The 21,466-nt window shown below is 40.5% G+C and overlaps 1 long non-coding RNA gene across 1 annotated transcript in view; it reads right to left on the bottom strand.

The window, feature by feature from the left end:
• Window positions 1-2,214: 2,214 nt before the first annotated feature.
• LOC143984370 (uncharacterized) overlaps window positions 2,215-21,466 on the bottom strand; it is a 43,403-nt gene continuing 24,151 nt past the window's right edge. Inside the window, exons 2-4 of the long non-coding RNA XR_013274813.1 lie at window positions 12,672-12,834; window positions 11,139-11,223; window positions 2,215-2,473 (exon numbers count right to left, since the gene is read on the bottom strand). This is a non-coding gene — a long non-coding RNA (uncharacterized LOC143984370). The remainder of the gene's footprint in view (window positions 2,474-11,138; window positions 11,224-12,671; window positions 12,835-21,466) is intronic.

Genomic DNA, 21,466 nt, shown 5'->3' with positions numbered 1-21,466 from the left:
AAAACAAATGATTGATAAGACATATTTACAGTACTGACTGTACCCTCCTATGGCCTTCTAGCTTAATTGTTGGCATGCTGACTTTATCAGCATATGTAAACACAGACAATTCTACATAAAATGGAAGATGGACAAAAGACAAATATGACTGACTTCAATATGGCGCCATCTCGAGTTTGGAGAGGCCCAGCAACTCTACATGCAACCGGGGGAGGACTCTTCAGTAAGAGGGCCACGGGCGAGGCTGGCTGCTCGGTAAGAACCTGGAAGCTGAGCTGCCATGAGTTTATTCAACTGTCTTATGCAAAATAAAAATCCTAACAAGGAATCCAAGTGTCGGTCTCTATAGTTAGTGGGTCATCAACCCTGGGAACACCCTAGACAAGGACAACGAGTTACGAGCTGGTGGAGGTAATCGGTAAGCCCAGAAAAATTCAGCCGCTCTTTCGGGGGTAAGTGCTACACTCACTAGCATAACAAACTCTACTAACCTTAGCCAAAACTCTTACTGCTAATTTCAGAAGGAAATGGGTGTTTGTTAAAGACCACACAGCTTGTCACGTGACAGGTAGAGATGAAAAGAAGGAGAAGCAGGTTCCCACACTGGGCCATGCCTTTTATACAAACAGTAATTCACAGGAAGTGCCACAGAAACTTGATATAAGAAATTCTTCAAGTAGACACAGTATTAACATATTAGACCACTATATTATCTTTTAAAATGTGAATTTTATGTAACTAGCACACTACATGAAAGTTTGCTAGCTGCATACATCTTCCCAATATTATCATACATTTGCAATTTAATCTACAGTAGTAGTTTTATACAAACCTTTATAAAATCCTGGCATATATTAAACCTTGCACTTTGATAACTTCTACAGCTTCCCTTACTGCAGGACAATGCTGACATCTCATATGTAAAACTTGGGGAATTTGTTAGAGATTAGAATATGCAAGTCAGTACATTGTGCCCTTTTAACTCACTTATCTGTAGGTACCAAAAGGGGAAACGACAAAGGGACTTTCACAAAAAAGAACAGAAAGAGAAACTGAAATAAAGACTGACTACTAACATTGAACTGTAGGCACACGTTGCCATGGACAATCATTAAACTGTAAACGATACAGTGTAAGCCCTGGTACACACTAATGCAATTTTGGATGCATTTCAGAACACACGGATGGTGCGATACAGTACGTTTTAGAGCCCCATAGACTTGAATGGAAATTGCAATCAAATCACAGAGGTGTTCAAATTCACTGTGATTTCAGTGCGTTTTCTAGGACTGTGCTGTATATATGAGGTTTTATGCCATGTACACCTGGTCGGACATTCCGACCACAAAATCCGTCGGACAAAGTTGTTGGAAAATCCGATCGTTTGGAACGTGGTGACGTTCGTTGTGTACAACGGGACTACATAGAGGCTAGTAGCCAATAGCTTTGGTCTTGTAATTTGATCTGAGCATGCGTGCCACTTTGTACCTCGGAATTCTCTACAAACGATCGGAAAAAGTCAGATCGGATTTTTTTGTTGGAAAATTTTAGATCCTGCTCTCAAATTTTTTCCGGCAGAATCTCCGACGGAAAAAGTCCGCTAGAGCCCACACACGATCTGTTTTTCCGACAATATAATCCGATCTGATCTTTTCTGTTGGAATTTCCAACCGTGTGTACGGGGCTTTAGAGAGATTTTGGCCAGAACAGAAATCACAGCTGTGTCCAATCACATCAACATTACAGCAGAATTGCACCGCAACTGCTCCTTGAAATTGAAATTGCATCAGTATGAACCACAACCAAAGAAAACTTTTTTACACTGAAAACCATTTCAGTCTTTATATCACTACACAAATTCCGAATCCCCAGTACACTCTCCAGCTAGTCAGCACAAACAGCCTGCTAAGTATGCTTTAAAGCTTCTTTTGGCCATACTTCTCTTGTGGGTCACAGGAGTGTACTTACTTCTGCTCACCTATGACCCAGAATAGTTGGCTGTAAGCTGACGTGGCAGACCAGCCGACTGTGTCCAGATTTGAGAGAGATTCCGAATTTAACGTGTATTCTCATAGGGGGACATTGTGGATACACATATAGCAGTGTGCCAATGTCCAACAATGGGTATATAGAAACTGAAGGGCAGAAAAGTGGACTTTAAAGGCACACTGGTAAACCATATAAAAGTAGTTTTCATTTTTTTATTTTGTAAAAAAAAAAAAGGGGAATTATAACATATATATATTCATGAAACTAATATTGTATAACCCACACAGATTCTGACACCACTTGCAAGATGAAGAATTACACTGATACATCCTAAGGTGCAATGGTTGATGTTCCAATAGTAGTAACCAAATAGGGATGTAGACATAGAATAATATGGGTCAGAATGTGAATCCAGGCTCAAAATATTCGCTTATTTGTGCTACATGTTGCGCGTAGGGATACTCTTCTTCAGGAGAACAAAGATCTATTTAAGTGTATAAATAAAAAACAAAGTGTACAATTTATTAACATAACATAAAAAATTGAATAATCAACAATAAGTACAAAAATGCTCTGATGGAGTCAATAGTTCACAAACATCCCCCACAGAAAAGTGAGCCACCTGAAGGCAAAAAGCAGAGCCCCTCAGTTGGGGGGTATATATGTATATATGTGTGTGTGTGTATATATATATATTGTTTATCTGTACATAATATATATATATATATATATATATATATATATATATATATATATATATATATATATATATATATAATATGTACAGATAAACAACGCAGTATATAGAGATTGTTAGATTGTTTCTATAATGACTTTGTTTCTATTAATGTTGTTAATGGATACTATCTAACAATCTCTATATACTGCGTTGTTTATCTGTACATGTGCATATATATATATATATATATATATACACAAAGTCAGGCGGAACTTTTTATCAGATATTCCGATTTGTGTGTGTGGGCCTCATCTGACTTTTTTTTTAACAAAAATTCTGAAGGACCTAGAAATAGAACACGTTTTAAGTCTTTCCGACGGAAACCAATTCCTATCGGAAAACCGCTCATCTGTATGCTGTTCCGACGGACCAAAAACAAGATCAGCCATCTCCTCCAATCACCGCACATCCAGCCCATAGAGAAGACAGGATGTGTGGCGCTGTGTGGTCGAACATGATAGGCCAAATGCTTCAATGCCAGCAGGTGGACCGGCAGGGTGGGAGTGTGCTACCATAGACCGTATCAGAGCCAAAAAACAGGAATTGTTTAAAAAACCTAAACATATGCAAAGTTATATTAATACAACAAACATTGAAATCTAGATAAATAGAACATTGTATATAATATAATCATACCCACATAACTGGTTCTAGAGAGATATCAATAATTATATGTATTATATTGTTAATTGAGGTGGTTAGGGTAGAGATGATTTATTATTGTATTTTTTTATTTTTAAATTGGGCTAGGAAGGTTTGTTTTGGGAGAGAACAAGATTAGTATTGATTGGAATTGTTATTATAAAGTGATATTATAACAAAAATACAGATATAGGCATAATATGAAAAGGAATAGCTTATCAATTAGATGTTTATAGTGGAATGCCCACATGGCAACTAGATTGCATAGACTGACCAATGCAAGAATGGCAACAAGAGAAAGAAATGAGTCACAGCATTGCCATACGTGGTGTTCGGATGGAATTGAAAATCAAGAAGGACAAGAATCAAATGGTAAGGGCATGGAGTAATAACGACAAACTACAGAAATGGTTTATAAGATTGAGTTTCATATAACCCCGGCGTCCGAGTAGCGTTAAGTCGATCTATCCAAAGAGTTTCCTTTTGAAGGATAAATTTATCCCATTAACCCCCTCTGGGGCTTTTAGGGACAATGGGCAGAACAACAAACGAGACAGAGGAAGTATCAAAACGATGATAGAAATTAAGATGTCGGCTAATAGGCGTGAGCATTTTGCCATTACCCGAATAGTATACATGATCGTTGATTCTCTGTCTCAGTTGTCTGGCTGTCTTTCCCACATAGAAAGCCCCACATTTGCACATCATATACTATAAGACATCACTGAACAATATGTCTTTAATTTACACATTCGTACCTCCCTCCTCTATTCATAGATTTTCTACCCTGGACTGATTGTTTTTTTTTTATTTACCTTCCAATAAGTCTGTCATTTATGTTTATATAAAGTACCCTACTTGTGAGTATCGCTGACTCTTTATTCTGCTATACATGCTCAGTTTACGCTATGGTCTGCTATACATGCTCAGTCTGCTATATGTGCTCTACTGGCTTAGTTGGATACTATAAGTCATTATAGAAACAATCTCTATATACTGCGTTGTTTATCTGTACATTATATTTCTCTATACATATGCGTCCCAACTGAGGGGCTCTGCTTTTTGCCTTCAGGTGGCCCACTTTCCTGTGGGGGTTGTTTGCGACATATTTACTCTATCAGGGTATGTTTGTACTTATTGTTGATTATTACGTTTTTTTTTTGTTATGTTAAAGTGGTTGTATAGTCATTTTTATAACTTTTACCTACAGGAAAGCCTATAATGAGGCTTACCTGTAGGTAAAAAAAATAAAAAATCTCCTAAATCGTACAGGTTTAGGAGATTCTTATTCCCCTTGCAGACGCCGGACCCTGCCGGAAAGAAATCTCCCGCGCGCATGCACGGGAGTGACCATATCGCGGCTCCGGCCACTCACAGCGCCGGAGCCGCGATACCCGGAAGAAACGCTGATGGAACATGTCAGTTCCCTTGGCGTGGATCGGGCCAGATGTCGGTGCCTTGTTCTAAGGTATTTCATAATGAGCTAGTATGCGGTGCATACTAGCTCATTATGCCTTTTCCTTTGCAGGTCAAAAAAAAAAAAACTTCAGCGGGTTTACTACCGCTTTAATAAATTGTACACTTACTTTATGTTTTTTATATATACTTAAATAGATCTTTGTGCTCCTGAATAAGCGATTATGTTTGTGCCTGGATTCACATTCTGACCCATACTATTCTATACCTACATCCCTATTTGGTTAGTACTTTTGGAACTTCAACCATTGCACCTTTTGGATGTATCAGTGTAATTCTTTATCTTGCAAGTGGTGTCAGAATCTGTGTGTGGGTTATACAATATTAGTTTCATGAATTGTATATGTATACTTAATAACTCCACTTTTTTAAAATATTTTTCAAAAAATAAAAAATTATAATTACTTTTATATGGTCTACCCGTGTGCCTTTTGAAGACCACTTTTCTAGCCTTCAGTTTCTATGTGACCAGATTTGGACATCCATCTATAACCTTAGCTATCCACTCTGTGTGCGGCTACATGGAAACAGCAGCAGGCGCCTTTGTTTAACCACTTCCCGCCCAGCCTATTGCAAAATGATGGCGGAGTGGTGGTTCAGTTATCGTGACTGGACGTCATATGACGTCTTTCAGCATAACTGCCGGCGCACGTCATCAGCCGTGTCCAATCACGCCTGATCACAGTATAAACAAGAAAAGCCGCGTATTGGCTTTTCCTCACTCGTGTCTGACAGACGCAAGTAGAGGAGACACGATCGCCTGCATTGCTGACTGGGGGGGGGGGTCTGCGCTGATTATCAGCGCAGCCCCCCCCCATGGATGCCCACACTTGACCACCAGGGGTGTAACCAGGACCACCGGGGATGGCACACAATGGATGGATGACCAGGTGTGCCACCCATGGCAACCAGGGATGACAGTGCCCAAAATATGCCAATCAGTGCCCACAAATGGTGCCAGTCAATGCCCATTACCAATCCCTGCCAGATGTCTCCCTATCAGTGATGTACCTCAGTGCCCAGCTATCAGTGCCCATCCATACCACTTATCAGTGCCACCCATAAGTACCCATCACTGCAGCCTTTCAGTTCTGCATACCAGTCCTGCCTATCCATGTCCATTATCAGTGCAGCCTCATCAGTGCCCACCAGTGAAGGAGAAAACTTACTTACTTACAGAATTTTATAACAGAAACAAAGAAAATCTCTTTTTTTTTATTTCAGTATTTTAAATTTGTTGCGCAAAAAATAAAAACCTCATCAGTGATCAAATGCCACAAAAAGAAAGCTCTAATTGTGGGAACAAAATGATCAAAAATTTGTTTGGGTACAGTGTAGCATAACCGCGCCATTGTCTGTCATTCATAGTGCGACAGCACTGAAAGCTGAAAATTGGCCTGGGCAGGAAGGGAGTGTACAGTAAGTGCCTGGCATTGACGTGGGTAAATAGGTTGAGCAGCTGCTGCTATTCGTATACCCTGGTCATTCCGATCCTTGCCTCTGGAATCCGGTGGTCTCATATAACTGGCCATGTACAATACATGTGGCCTTAATCCCTCGGTGACAATGACACTGTTCTCGCTAATATTTACAAAGAATATGATTTGATAATCCAGATCTTAAGTACAGTTATATTAAACTCTGTACTGACAGTTTGTTCACTGTACAATGAAAATAGCTATCAATAATTATGTAACTGAGAGACAGATGTAATGGGGGAGTCTTGAAAAGAGTGACAAGAGAATGTGTAGCACATTTTTACTGCAGTGTTCGGATGGTATGATTAAGCTTCCACTTAACCATTTTATGACGGAGGGATCACCTCTCTACAGAACCAAACCAGAGTTAATGGAGTTGCTACAAGTTACGTACAGAATTGCACGTTAGGATTATTCTATGCAACTCAGATTTAGTCGGCTCTCTTGTGATTTTTCTAAAACGGTCAAAAAACTCAAATGTCACTTCCTTCTGAAAAACCTGGTGGTGGGGGGTGTTTATGTGAACCCCTCTCAGAAATCATACTTCCTGCATGTGTGATTGCCTATATGTTTTTCTTCAACATTTTACTCAACTACAAGTCAAATTATAGGTAGCCCTGAAGGACACATATAGCGGGATACTTTTTAATGCTGTGTACACACGACCGGACTTTCCGGCAGACTAGGTCTGACAGGATCAATCCGTCGGACAATCCGATCGTGTGTGGGCTAGTCCGACCGTTTAAAAAATAAAATCCAATGGACCTAGAAATAGAACATGTTTCAAATCTATCCGACGGACTAAAAATCAGCAAAACCGTTCGTCTATGTGCTAGTCCGACAGACCAAATACGAGGCAATTGCAGGTAATGGCTACTGGCTATTGAACTTGTTTAGTCCCATCTTACATCATCACGTTCAAAAAGAACAGACTTTCGAATGGACTTGGTCTGTTCATGTGTGGCCAAGTCCGTTCGTTCAAAAAGTCAGTCAGACCTCCGCCGAAAGTCCGTCGGGAAGACCGCTGGACCTAGTCTGTCGGAAAGTCCGGTCGTGTGTACGGCGCATAAGTCTTTTTGCTTACTTAACATAGAACTATAGGCACAACATTTTTTCTTTTTTGTTTTTTTTTGTTTTGTTTTTTTCCATTTTTTGGATAGAGTAAGGGAGGGTTATAACCTCAGTTTTTTTTTATTTTTGCCATCTGTGTCCCACTGGGGAAATTCCCCCTTCACTTCCTGTCTCATAGCCAAAACGGAAAGTGAGAGGAAATCCCTGCAAATTAAGGGAATCCATTGGGGTCACCAGAACTAGTGTCCCCATTTTAAGATTTCCCTTATATTACTGTTCTAGGGAAAACCAAAAGTTTTGAATTTTGTTTTACTTTCATTTTTGTTGATAACAGTAAACAGGACAAATTGAGAGGTAGGGTAGAGGTAGCTATAAAACCTGACAGGGCCTCTAACCCATCTCCACTCTAGCTACAACAAAACAAAAAAAAGCATTGCCTTTAATTATACTTTAAAGACATATGTGATCTTTAACATCAGATTACTTATGTCAAGCACAAGGCCCAAAAGCCAACCCAGATGGTGGCTGAACACCATTTCTCCAGCTCTGGCTCTCACCCTCCGCTTCCAGGCACAGCTTTGCTTTCAGCGGCTTCTGGATGTAACAGATCCCTCATGGTGGGACACGGCAGGGACAGCTCTCCACAATCTTCCTGCAAGACAGTGCAGCCTACAGAGCCAAATACACAGCCAGTAGCGACAACTGCATATACAAAGTGGTACTAGAGCCGCTAACATAGGGAGAGGTAGGAGAGAGTAGACATACAAGGCCGAGGGTAGGTGTTGCACACTGTACGTAGAGCACCCTTAAACCCTGCATTCTGTACATAAAACACTCCTGAACTTTGCACTCTGTATGTAGCGTGCCCCTAAACTCTGCACTGTGTGCATAACACACCCCTAAATCCTGCACTCTGTACACAGTGCACCCCTGAACTCTGTACTCATAGCCTGAACTCAGCACTCTGTACGTAGCACACCCTTAAACCCTGCACTCTGTATATAACACACTCCTGAACTCTGCACTCTGTATGTAGCGCACCTGTAAACTGTGCACTGTGTGCATAACACACCTCTAAACCTTGCACTCTGTACACAGCACACCATTAAACTCTGCACCCTGTATGCACCGTACTCCTAAAGTCTGCACACTCTATGTAACGCACTCCTGTTTTAACAAAATACTAGATACAGTCTTATAGATACAACTGGCCCTTTGAGGGCAAACTCATTGCTAATGCGGCCCATGATGAAATTGAGTTTGACACCCCTGCTACAGATACTCACTGCTAAACTCTTAGCAACCCACTTTTACATACTGTTAATTGCAATGCTTCTTACGATAAAGATGTATGGATGTGTTGAGTTTTACAATGCACACGTTTACTACAACCACCCTCTTTTCAATGCATACATATTATATGATATTTAATGACTGTCAACCATTTGAGGACCTAATGGTATGAGCTATGTCCTGCTAAACGTCAACGTTTATAGGGCATATCTCCTATGCCCTGCTCCTCTTTCCCCGATGCTGGCATTTTTTCAGCTGTTTTTAAACTCATTGCCTGCAACACACGTCAACATATAAAAAAATAGTTGCTGTTTACATTTTATAGCAGCCAATGCTCAGGATAACATGCATTGTGCTGCAGTGCACATGCGTTTTGGAGCTGTGTTAGTGTGCCATTTACAGTGAATGACACTGCAGGGCAGCAACACATTGCTTAGCAATCATTACTGTAATGGCATAGTTTACATCAGCCTTCCTCAACCTTATCACCACAAAGGGAACTCCTGAAACAATTTTTAGGCCTCAGGGAATTCCACTAAAATAATTGGACCTACAGCTTATGGTACATTAATGTGATCAGTGAGTTGTTGGGCGTTTTAACCACTTGACCTCCAGAAGGTTTTACCCCCTTCATGACCAGAGCATTTTTTTGCTATTCAGCACTGTGCTAATTTAACTGGCAATTGCATGGTAATGCAACACTGTACCCAACTTAAATGTATATATTTTTTCACACAAATAGAGCTTTCTTTTGGTGGTATTTGATCACCACTGGGTTTTTGCATTTGTATTATAAAAATGAAAAAAAAAATACAGAAAAATATTTTCTGCTACATGCCTTTTGTAAAAACCAAACTGTGTTTTTGGGGATACTATACTATTGGGGACACTAGTGGTAGTTCTGATCAAGATACTGATCCATATAGACACTATACTGATAATGGTGATGTTAAGCAACTTTATAGTGTGACTGTGATAGCGTGGTGGAAAATCTAGCACTAACTGACACTGGCTGTGAGAGACATTAACTGACTAACTGATATTGCTAGTGACACTAATACAGTGATCAGTGATAATACTGTACACTGTACTAATGACACTGGCCGGGAAGGGGTTAACATCAAGGGGTTAACTGGGTGCCTAACAAGCGTAATGTGTGCTGCTTTTACTCATGCCGCATACACACTACCTGTTTTCCCGTTGGAATAAACGCTGAAGGTTTTTCCAACGGAGTTCTGCTGAATGGGTCTTGTGTACACACGATCACACCAAAGTCCGATGGTTAAGAACGCTGTGACATACAATACGTACGACGGCACTAGAAAAAGGAAGTTCAATAGCCTCTGTCTCGTACTTGCTTCAGAGCATGCATTGTTCGGAACAGCATACAGACGAGCGGTTTTCTTGATAGGAATTGGTTCAGTCGAAAATATTTAAAACATGTTCTATTTCTAGGTCCGTCAGAATTTTCCTAAAAAAAATAAATAAAAAAAAAAGAGTCAGATGAGGCATACACATGATTGGAATATACGATGAAAAGCTTCCGTCTGATATTCCGCTCGTGTGTATGCAGCATAACAGATCTGTCTGCTTTTTCTTCCTGAAATTAGAGTTGATTTCAGGAAGAAGAAACAGACAGATCGCTGTCTGTGCACAGAGTTCTGTGTGTTTGTCAACTCTGTGCTGTGATTGGCCACAGCTGATCAGCAGGTTTCAGCCAAAATCATTTGGCTGAAATCTGCTGAAAAACTCGTGCTGTATCCATTTATCAAACCAGGAAGTACACTGTGACATGCGGGTACGTCACAGTGCCTGGCTGTGCCGCCAGCTCGCAATAAACCTACTGTGACCAGGTTGGAAAGAAGTTAAATGAAAGAATAGAGAATGAGGTTTACCTAATCTAGAACTGAAACTAATAATAATAATAATGGCCATTGGTGGTTAGCATAAATGTGACCCCTTACTTTGGTGATCAGTGTAGGAAGGAAACCCTTGTAAAACCCCTGGGAAAATTTTGAGGAACTCCAAGTTCCTGGGATCCCTGGCTGATGAAGGGTGGTTTACACTATAGATTGCCATTTGTTAGCAACAGATAGCTAACCATAGCAGGTTAACTCTAATGGCATAGTAGAATAATTTAAAGATGGCCTGAGTGCTTCTGCCATATGACAAGGTTCACATTTTTATATATGACATCCATGTGAAAAGGTGATCTTTTTTGTGCCTGGTGCATTTAAAGGCATCTTTGTAGCATGGCTTTCATGAGACTTTTCATCTTACATGCCAATTAGCATTTGGCCAATTCTTTTAGGACGGAGGTGCGAATATTGTCAGCATGCCCTTGCCAAAAGGATCAACCCAATGCTGAATTGGAACTGGGCACTTTTGTACCTTTGTGTCCCTGATAGAGGTCTTGGAAGTTGGAAGTAGTTGAATCATATGAAACTTACTTTATTTCTATCTGTCCGATCTGGTAAACTTGTACCTTTTCCGTTCAATACATTGTTAATGAGTTTATTAAGGAGAAACCGGTACCTTTTGAGTGAAACATAAAATAAAGGGTTAACATTTAACACAGACCATACTCAATGCTCATTTACTTCTTTGTTAAAAGTCTAAACCTTTACCCTCAGGAGTGTTTTCTGATGTCTCAAGGCTTGCAGGCCTTGTCTTTTTTTGTGAGCCAATCTATGGAATGACCCTGAGAATACACAAAGACATCAGAGGTTGAAAATAGCATGGGTATGGTTAATTTTCTAAACCATGCCTAAAAGCATACTAGCCCAAACGCTAGCAGTTTTTTATTGGTTTCAAATGCAAATTTCCTGGCTGTCGCGTATTACAGTACTTTGTGAGCCGTGACCTAGAAACTAATTTACAGTCTCAGGATTGGCCACTTAATATCAACCACTGTGTTATAGAGGGTGTGGACCGGTAAGAACCTATTTCCACACATGGCAGACATGTCCTATAGTACAACAATTCTGGCTAAAAGTGTTTCACTTGGTCTCTGAACTCTTGGACTCCCTGTACCCTTTCTTGTCCCAACATGCTCTATTGAATCTACTGAAACCCCCAGGTCATTCAAAAAAATTGTTATAAACTCCTCCTCCATGTCCTAACAGCGACAAACAATATCAAAAGCCTTGCAATCATCTACTGTCTTCTTGCCGGAAACTTAAAAGAGAGCCAACACAGTTCTGCAAATTTTTGATCATCTGGCAACCTTGGCGCTCTAAATTTCTTTCTCGTGGCTTCAACCAAGACCTTCTTGTACTTTACGGGAGGGTGTGTTCATTGGACTTCAAATTCTCAGGCTGGCACACCATATCATTTTCCCCCATCCCCTCTCCCAATCCTTCTGTAATTTTTTTTCCATTCCAGAGGTTCTCCCCCATCCCTTTTTTTTTTTTCCCATCTTTGTCCCCCACCCCAAACTTCACCCTCCTTCCCATGCCTTCCCTCTATTCCTATTATTTCCCCTCTTATTATGTATGAATACTTTTGTATCTCACGACTTTACTGGAATCCTTGCCCCCAGTACTTATTAGTAGTAGTTTTACTCCCTACTAATTAAAACCTACAGTTTCTACCCCTATTCAAGCCATGGTAACCATTGGTTTTATTCAAGCCATGGTAAGTGCTGCTTTCCTTTTCTATGTCTGGGACCGTATGCAACAATGTAACTCTTAAATTATTCAATATGTACACGTAGTTCTATACCTTTTAATCTCTGTACATCGTTAAACTTACCTTACAAAAAAAAAACAACAATGAATATAAACACGTATACAGACTGTAAAGGCAGAGTAAAGTATGTAGGCACAATTCATTTAGCTGTTTTATGTATGTTTTATTTAGTGAAAAACAATCTTTATTTTCAGCTTCATTGTTTACTTTAACTATCTGTTTTTACACTATATTGCTTATTTCACTCCATGCAGTGTTAAATTCAGAGTCTGTACTTTTTGAACGCCCCTTACCGCTTCACTGTGTTGTTTTCAAACTTATTTTGAGCTGATGGTTTCATAATACTTGTGACGATTACAGAAGGGAATTTTGATGCACGTCTTCCTGTGTTGCGCTGGTAATTACTGGTATTGCAACATTCCCAGCCCTGCCTGGATATATTTGCTGATACTCGAGCTGTGAGAGGAGAGGTGAAAGTACTATCATGGGAATGATATGCTGCATGTGGATGAATTTTTTCCAAAGCATGCTCAGCTAGATAAACCCTAAACATTAGGCAGCAGCGAATGTGACAGTTGATAGGATGTGGTTAGAAGCCATTACAATATGAAGGTGCTAGAGCAGCAATCATTTTCTCACACTCATATACTATAACCACATATTCATTCTCTAAGTAAGTTTTCACAGCAATGCTTAACACTTTTTATATACACATATATATACATATATATATATACACACATATATATATATATATATATATATATATATACCTATATCTATATATAAATATTAATTATTACACAATACACATACAGAGTATATACAATGGCTCTAATTTTCATATTCTTATTCTACTAGATTGCTTAAAGATGATTTCATGACTCATTCAATAAAATTTTCATATATATATATATAAAAAAATAAACATGTCTCCAATACTTATTCACATTAAAATCCTAAAGGCCTGTACACACGATACGAAAATCAGATTCAAAAATTCATATGACGAGCTGTCTGACGATTTTCGAATTGTTAGTACGATGCTTTCGACAGCCGATTTCGCTTTTCTGTCAAAGGCCGGATGTGCAGACTATAACGTTTTTGCCGGATGCGAACTCAACGTCCGATCTTATGTTAGTATGGTTTTCGTACGAAAAAAAATCATAAGAGCAAGACTACGCATGCTCAGAAACAAAAGAATACATACAAAACTATTCAACACATTACCTCACTTCTGACGTTGTATTCTGTCGTACAACAATTTTCGTGTTGTGAGTAACCTCTTCACTTTCGACATGAGACTAGCATGCCACAAAAAATGGCCGTTCGGTCATCCGAAAATCTAAGCGCGGCTTTAGGTGTATGTAAACCCCAACAATTAAAGTGTATCTATAGTCAAAATGTAAAATCATATATTCACTTCCACCCTTATTTCAATTATTTCTAGCCTACTCCTTTTAAATCTGAATGAATTTAAAGTCTGTAAACTTCCTTGCTCTGTGTCAAGTGAACGTAGCCATAGCCAAAAACCTGGATAGCTAAAATGCTGGCTTCATAAACTTCTTGTATTGCCATGTAAATAGCAACATTGCTGCACATTAAACTGAGAAAATGTACCATTTTAAGAAACAATTAAGGTAATTTTGAAATTTATGGCAGCAACACATCTCAAAAAAGTTAAGACATGACTAGAGATGGGCACTGTTCAAAATTGCACATGCCCGATGCTGCCAGAAAGCCAACACTGCACATGGCTAATCATAGGCAGTGAGACGTTTCCCAGCCCGCAGCTGCACAGATTGGGAAATATCTCACTGCCTGTGATTAGCCGTGTGCAGTGTCGGCTTCCAGGCAGGATCTCGCACGTGGGATTTCGAACACGCCGGGCCCATATCTAGACAAGACCATGTTTAACGTCCCCTCTTCTTTTAACAACACTCTGTAAATGTCTGGGAACTGAAGAGCCCAGTTGCTGGTTTTTCAGGAAAGGAATGTTTTTACACAGCATTCCAACTTTTTTGGGACAGACGCTGTACTGTTGGGTATTCTGACAGCCACAAATGCTGGCTGTCAGAAAACAATAGCAGGCGGTGGGAAATTAGGCCATCCACGCTGTTTACAAATACATGTATGTGGCCAGCTTACAGTAAATAGGCCAGCTCCAGTCTCCTGTGTAAAAATTATAAGTCAGCAGCTACAAAAACTGGAGCTGCTGCCTTTAATAAACAGACACTCACCTCTCCCAGGATCCAGTGGCATCCGCACTCGAGGTAGTTATTCACTAGCCTTCGGGTTCCCGATGCCAGCATCCTAACTGTAGCATTCTAGCTGTGACAGCTTGTGGCTTCACAGCCGGTTGCCCACTGCGCGTGTGCAAGCCGCTCTGCGCATTGTGAATGGGTCCGCAGTCTTCTGGGACCTGTAACGTGTCACAGCAGACTTGAAGGAGGGGGAGGGGGGGGGGAACTACTGCTCAGATCGACTTGGTCGTTAGAGCGAAAGTGGGAGTGGGTAACTGTCAAAATCAGGTACCCGCTCCCACCCGCCCTCCCCAAAAAATGCCATTCTTGAAAAAGGAGAGGGGAGCCTTAAAGCAGAACTTCCACTTTTGGGTGGAGTTCCACTTTAAATCCTTCAACCCTTTTTGATACTTTTCGTTTACCCACCAAGAATGTTACAATAACTTCATGTTACATTTTAATATTGGTACGTTTTCACAAAATACAGTATATGAATGCACAAAGTTTAATGTGGGTGTGTGTGCACCAAAGCATCATAGCAATAATGAGCATCAAGAATACAAAATTTACAGTCTTTCACCATACTGTCAATAAATTAGACATAGACTTATATAAGTCCTGAAACGTGTTTTCTCTTAAATGAATCCTATTTTACTGTTTAGTTCCTGGTTTGTTATGTAATACGTATCCTTTTATTGCAAGTATAAGACCATGCCCATTGCTAACATGCCAATTGCTTTGACTTTCTATGGCAGCTGTGCGTTCAGACTGAAACTTCACCATCTGTTCTCTCCCACTGTCATCTTTCAGTAGTTGGATTTGTTTTGTGATTTCATTGTAGAGCTAGCAAGAATTCAGCACAGACAAAGAGGCAACTGTCATTTAGGTCAGCTAGAGAAATGCCCTACCTCATTGATTTAACAGGGTGTAGTGAAAAGCAAATATTCCCATGCCCAGTACTATGCTACAATATAGACCTTTCTTCTCAAGATAGTCATGGAGAAGCACGGAAAAAATACAAATGCTTTCTTGGCTTACTCCAGTATTCTCAACAAAAACTCTGGCTCATCAGCCTAACATGATTCAAGTTTGTCTCATCATGAAGATCACTCATCCTGAGATGTTGCACAGATAAGATTGCTGCAACATACTGTACATACATAGTTCATCGGCAGTTTCCTCACATCCTGTGTAGAGACTGCTCTGAGTACTCCTGAACAATAAAAATGGGTTTAGAAGTAGACAAAAGGAGCTAAAATTTCTCCAAAAATAGTCCAGGGATATAGAACATTTTGTCAATTATCAGAAGAGTATTTAAACAGTATGACATAGGGCAGGAGCTTCTAAAATAAGGGTAGTGAAGAATGTTTCTTCCTCTTAACCCTTGTACACACGGTCGGACATTCCCACAACAAAATCCGGATTTTGTCCGAAACTGGTGTTGCATACACACGATCGGACAAAGTTGTCGGAAAATCCAATCGTACGTAACGTGATGACGTTATTTCGTTACAATGGAACTACGTTCAGGCTAGTAGCCAATAGCTTTGGTCTAGAAATTTGATCTGAGCATGCGTGGCACTTTGTCCGATTTGAATTCTCTACACATAATCGGACAAAGTCTGATCGGATCATGTTGTCGGAAAGTTTTATAGCCCAGCTCTAAAACTTTGTCCGTCGGATATTCCGACGGAAACAGTCCGATGGAGCCCACACACAGTCGGATTATCCGACAACACGGTGGGATCGGACATTTTCCGTCGGAATGTCCGACTGTGTGTACAAGGGCTTAAACTGGGTTCACACTAGTGCAAATTGGATGTGGCTTTCTCTGTATCCAATTCGCATAACAGGAGATTGTGACCAAGTCTCTATGAAGCTGGTTCACACATCTCCGGGGTAGCTACGGAGCAGCTTGCACAGGAGTCCTGTGCGTCTTTGGCTCCGTTTCAGGGCTGAATTCAGGCACAAATTCAGCTCTGATACGTCCCTGAAATAGAACAGGGACCCACCAGACCCCTGCTGCAAGCCACATCCGTCTTAGATGTGAACCCAGCCTTAAGAAAATGTTTTTGTATATTAAAAAGAACATGAAGGTTGTGGCTGGCAATTGACCAAGATGCCCATGTAATCCCTGTCCTCCTCCATCTGCGCTCCATCTGAGCACAATCACCGTGACACTAGAACCTGTATCAAAGGTACATCTGCTACCGCGGACTCCCGACAACAAGTAGACATGACTATAGCTCCATTGTCCCTGATTTCAAGGGATTGTCCCTGATTTGGAACAAAGCCCCTCTGTCCCTCCTTCCTCCTCATTTGTCTCTCATTTTGGTCTGATCTATATAGTTGTATATAAAATTCAGTATTTATCTTTCAAAAAGTGTTTCCCAGTGCTAAACGTTTCATCCGATTTCTAAATTGTTGTAAATTTCACAATCCAGTAAGAAAGAACAATGTGCCTATATGACTTTTTTTTCACAAAAATAGAGCTTTCTTTTGGTGGTATTTAATCACCACTGGGGTTATTTATTTCTTGCTAAACAACCAAAAAAATCCACAAAATTTTGAAAAAAAACCCAAAACTGTTTTTATAGCTTGTTATAAAATTTTGCAAACAGGTATTTTTTCTCCTTCACTGATGTGTGCTGATGAGGCTGGACGGGTGGGCACTAAAATGCAATAAAAAAACAAAACAATATTTTGTAATTTAAAAGGGGGGGGGGGGCCCTTTTAAGAGCTATGGGCAGAAGTGTCGTTTTGACATCTTCCCCTCACTCGTCTCCATGCACGGCCACGGGAAGGATCCGATTGCCTCCAACTCTGCCGATGGCTCCGGTAAGCGGCGGAGGGAACTGGATTGACCGATAAAAGTGATCTTGCGGTGAATCTGCCGCAGAGACCACTTTTATCTTGTACCAGACCGCCGGCCGAACACGGGGATTCCGGGGTTATGGCAGCTAGCTACTGCCATAACAACAAAATCCGTCCTCAAAGTAAGGATGTACATTGGCATGCGGCGGTCCGGGAGTGGTTAAATTGAGCATGTGCAGCTTGCCCCAAGTTTTTTTTCTATCTGTAGATGGATTGGGGGCTATAAAAGAAGGGGAGAATCAGAGAAGAAAGGATCAAACAGCCTTTTTACACAATGTTTAAGATTAACTCCTTAGGTTCCACCTTGAGTATAACAAGCATGCTTTACTGCATATACAGTCTGATTTGACTGATGTGGGTTTAGTAACACTTTATTGGTCCAACAAACATATCTTGAAGTTCTCGTAGAACTCTGGAATGAATACCATCAGGACCCCTTGCTTATTAGTCTTTGAGACCTAATGGCATTCATCCCAGAGCTCGAATGCTGTAGAGTTGGGAGAAGGAGCAGCTGGCAGAAACCTCCTGTGCTGTGTAGTATAAGAAAACAATAACTATTGTTTCAACAGGAACAGTTGTTATTCCCCCATGATATAGGATGGGAGTGATCTATAGAATGGGAATGTCTGGCAGCATCTCATATTGCCTATAAGTCTTCCACAGGCCTAATGCTGTGTACACAAGATCTGAAATTCTGATCGTGTGTATGCAATTCCAACACGCAAAAACTCACGCTTGCTCAGATTCAACTACATGACGGAAACTATTGGCTACTGGCTATTGAACTTCCTTTTTCTAGTCCCGTCGTATGTGTTGTACGTTACCACCATGTTCCTGATGGTTGGAATTTGGGGGGCCCATGTGAAGGCCAGACAGTTTGAGCAGAATTTCATCAGGAAAACCATCAGACCTTTTTCCCGACCATAATTCTGATCATGTGTACGCGACATTAGAGGGCAGTTGGACATGCAGGATTGACTGCTTTTAGGCATACACATACTCTATGAGCATGACTTGCATTTTAAGAAAACTAAGAGAATTAGTGTATGTAAACTGCTATTGGTGACATGTCCTTCTAAAATATTAGTAGCCTGGATATAATGCACTGGGTTTAATATTTTTGTTTAATTACATATCTGGGACAAATATGCAAATCAAGAGTTCTAAGTTTTACTGTGCCTTTTTTGTTGTACGCTTGTCAGTGTCTCAGAGTATTAATGCAAGAACCAGCCAGGAAACTGGCATTTTCAAAGGAAGGCCACCAATGGAAGACTCCATATTTCTCTTAGCACAGGTTGCCTTTAAATCCTAAGTTTTATAAGTAACTAGTACCCCCCCAGGTCGTATACTCACCTGTCCCCAAGCTATCAAGATCTTGACTTCTACTGCATTACAATTTTCCCCACTGGACCTGTGGATGCATACCACAATCTCCAGTTAATCTTATGAAAAGACAGGAGGATATGCAGTCTCGGGAAGCCAACGCAACAAAGATCTTGGTGATCAGTACTGCACTGAAAAAGTAGTTTCACTGTAAAAGAAGAGGGGAGAGGGCAGGAGAAGGAAGATCAGAATGTTGAACCTGACTTGGGTAGGCCATACATGGTGCAAATTTATTTTCTGCAACCACAAGTTGCAGGAAAGAAGTTCTCACGATTCCCCCATCAACACAGAAAGTGTTGACGTGGGAATCTGCAATTGTCTTCTCTCGGCAGGGGAGCAGGCGGGGGAGCCACACCCACCAGGAGAAGACTGTGATTATAGCCAGCTGCTAGAGCAGCCACCGGCGATAATAGCTAGAAAATCTGGCAGGCTGGTTGTTCCCAAGTTGTGTAATCAATCACCTTGGTACATTCAGCTTAGTTCCAAACTCTGCCAGTCCTACTGAACCAGCCGAGATTTAAACAGTGTAAGGCCAGCTTTATCTGCAGGATAATATTGAAATTGAACTAGGTTTTCTAATCAGATCTCACACAGAACCACTTTAACCTTCTTTTCCCACAAAATTCCCTTATATTTTGGTGATGCTCAGTACTGCTCATTACTTGTTTTAGCATTTGTAGTCTACCCTGACATGCATTATACAGTATATTGTTTTTTTGGGTTTTTTTTCTCGTTTTTTTTTTTTGGAACAGATAGGGCTTTAATTTGGTAGCAAATTTGAATACAAATACTTTTATTTCCTGCATTTTCCTGTAATTTTTTCCAAATGGAACTATTACATAATTTGCACATCGCCATATATTTACCAGAAAATCTAATCAACAAAGTTTGCTGATTAAAATAATATCACATAAGCTCAAAGGGAATATATGTGTTTTATTTTACAGGAGAGTTAATCTACTTTCAATGCTAGATTGTGATGCAGAAGTGAGAAAGGAAAAAAAGTTAATTGTTAGTGTAAATTAACAGAATATTAGGTAACAAATTAGCACAACAGCGACTTTTTCACAGACCTGGGTTCACTAAAAATTCAATATAGCCTTCACTAACTTTAACATTGTTGGGACCTGGGGAGAAATCTAGAGGTAGATAAAAAAAAAAAAAAAAAAAATTTTTGTTTACATTTTCTTTTTGTTTATAGGGTTTATGGATCTGATCAGTAGAGATCTGATGCAGACCCCCATGCAGCTGTGCAGCAGCAGATCACTTCTATGGGTCAGTTCATACTGGTCCGACATGCGCTCTGACTTCGAGAGCCGTCTTAACTGGTCTGACTTGTGACAGTCTGACTTTGAAAAAGGTTCTTGCACTACTTTTGTCCAACTTGGGCACGATTTCAATAAATTGATTCAAATGGAAGTCTCATCCAAGTTGGATCATCATCTTAACTGATCCAACTTGTGGCATGTGATTTGGGCTCTGAAGATCTTGAGGGGGGAACCTCGTGCCAAAATGTACACAAAAAATGGTGTGGGAGTCCCCCCCAAGAAAAAAGGGAGGGACAAGTGAGGATTCCCTTCCCTCCTGAACTTTACCAGGCCACATGCCCTCAACATGGCAGGGCTCTGCCCATCCACCCCAAAGCACCATGTTGTTGGGGACAAGGGCCTCTTCCCAACAAACCCTGGCCAGTGGTTGTGGGCAGTGGCATAGCTAGCACATCTGGTACCCGGGGCTGGACATTTTTTTTTTTGCACAGGTATGTGGCAATATAGCGGCGCCACGCCAAAACTGTGTTTGTGGTCAGATTGCATCAGCAGTGGGGGGGGGGGGGGACTTTAGGCTATATTCTTTAATGACTGTGCACAAGCGAGTATGTAACAGACAGTACAAACATCAGTACAATAATTTTAATAAAATAAAATTGTTCTATTGCATATCCTTTTCTACAGTGGTTTTCAACTCGGTCCGCAAGTACCCCCATGGCATGTTGGGGGTACTTGAGGAAGGGTTGAGAACCATTAATTTACTACAAACAGCTGACCTTAAAGTTATATTAAAGTCTTGTTTTTTTTGTGTTTTTTTTCTTTCTAAATAATAAACATGTTATAAATACAAAGAATTACTGCTCTAAGGTAATTACTTCTCCTAAAACAGCTGTCTCCACAATCCTACAGGGTGCTGGCTCTGTTTGCAACAGGAACTGAAGTAGAAAAGATGTAGCTGGATAACCGCACTCCGAATTATTCAACTTTATTTAAAAAATTTAATTAAAATCATAGCATCTAGGCTGGTAAACAGACTAACTGCACAGCCGCTGACATGTTTCACACCGTACTATGAGCTATGACTATGCACCATGTTCGGTGTGAAACATGTCAGCGGCTGTGCAGTTAGTCTGTTTACCAGCCTAGATGCTATGATTTTAATGACATTTTTGAAATAAAGTTGAATAATTTGGAGTGCGGCTATCCAGCTACATCTTTTCTACTTCAATAAACATGTTATACTTACCTGCTCTGTGTGATTTTGCACAGAGGAGCTTGGATCCTGCTCTTCTAGGGTCCCTCGTTGGCACCCCTGGCCCT

This window comes from Lithobates pipiens, unplaced genomic scaffold, assembly GCF_037356315.1.
Source record: "Lithobates pipiens isolate NorthernLeopardFrog02 unplaced genomic scaffold, aLitPip1_a1.2 Scaffold_16, whole genome shotgun sequence".
NCBI lineage: Eukaryota > Metazoa > Chordata > Amphibia > Anura > Ranidae > Lithobates > Lithobates pipiens.
Note: the sequence above shows the minus strand (reverse complement) of the source record. Positions and strands in the feature narration are given on the sequence as shown.